The sequence below is a fragment of the Pan troglodytes genome, chromosome 9, assembly GCF_028858775.2.
Source record: "Pan troglodytes isolate AG18354 chromosome 9, NHGRI_mPanTro3-v2.0_pri, whole genome shotgun sequence".
NCBI lineage: Eukaryota > Metazoa > Chordata > Mammalia > Primates > Hominidae > Pan > Pan troglodytes.
Window position 1 is genome coordinate 67,203,691 of NC_072407.2, and position 1,588 is coordinate 67,205,278.

Sequence of the window (1,588 nt, forward strand, 5' to 3'; positions counted from 1 at the left end):
GTCAGAGCTTTGGGGACTGATTGTTATGTAACCAGTATCAAGACACCAACCTGTGGTAGCAGGACCCTGGGGGCTCTTAAAGAGATCTGAATTGAACCTGCGACTTTGAAAGCCTCAGGTCCAACTTCCTCGCTTCTGGGAGATGTGGAAGCCTGGAGGGCTAGGGGCCTGTATCAGGGAATAACTTGGGCTGGTAGGCTAAGAGGAACAGGCAGGAACTCAAATCTGAGAACGGGGGATATCTCAGGGGAACTGAGTCTGGTGGAATCTAGAGAGGACACGATGGGAGGTTTGTTCGCCTACCGCTTGTAAGATCCCTTCCGAGGGAATAGATAGTTCCCTTGCCCTCCCCTCTTGCTCCCTAACCATTGGAGAGCAGATAAGTAATTCCAACACTGCCTGCAATCTTACGCCCCTTAGTGCTTTGATTTGATTCTTTTCATCATAGTAAAGCACACAAGCTACTGCCCCCGCCTTTTTTTTTTTTTTTTTTTTTTTTTTTTTGGTGTTATTCTCAAAAGAAGATACTGAGGCTCCTAGGCAGAGCTGTCACCAGAGGCTGCATGCCAATTGGTGACGAGGAGCCTCCGGCGGGCCCAGTCCAGACTTCCCGGGTCAGCCTTAGAAGCCACAGTGTTTGCCTCCTACTCAGCACTGTTAGGGATCCACCCCGGAGATGCAGTTTCTGGGTTGATCTAGGGAAGGGCCCAGGGCTGAGGATCCTGAATGAAGTAGTTGTTCAGTCGTCTCAATGAGGCTGCTCCAAACTGGCGCCCCGGCAGCATTCTCATTGACGCGCCATGGTTTTCAAATCTCCCCAGAGCCCTGTGTGCTGGGAAAACCCAGCCCTAGAAAACTGAAAACAACAAAATGTTCCTGGGTTATTTATAAACAAAATCCAGACCCTGTCGTTATGTATGGCCACTTGACTTTCTCCAAAGAGCTTAAAGGACTGAAAGAAGGGATCTCTGTCACCCTGGTGAGGCCCACGTGACCAGGAATTAGTTCCCCCAATTTCATGGAGTTGGCACCCAGCTTCCAGGCAGCTTCCTTATCTTGTCATGCCCCACACCGAAAATGTCCTAATTTTTTTTTCTTTTGTGTTTTCTGAGTAGGGCAGTTTGTTTGGTGGGAAAGTTGTATAAAATGTGAATGCACCATTTCACTTTTGGTTTCTCCGCTGTTTCACTTTCTGCCTGTCTGCCTGAGCCCATGGCAGATTGATGGAGGGTTCAAGTATTTTCCTTTTATCTCAGAAACTGTGCCATCCCCCACTCCCAGTGTTTTATTCTTCAGTTAATAAATCCATTCCCTGCAAACCCAGGGCCTTGAGGTACCCCCTAGCTCTCCTCAGAAACGCCCTCATCCAGCAGAAAGGGGCCTCACCTCCCCTCTAAGTGGTCTGCTTGGTCCTGTCATGGCCTGATCTAGGAAAACGTCTACAAGGTCCCTAGAGACAACTTAAAAAAAAAAAAGGCCAGGTGCAGTAGCTCATGTCTGTAATCCCAGCACTTTGGGAGGCCGATGCAAGCAGATCACCTGAGATCAAGACCACCCTGGCCAATATCACAAAACCCCGTCTCTACTA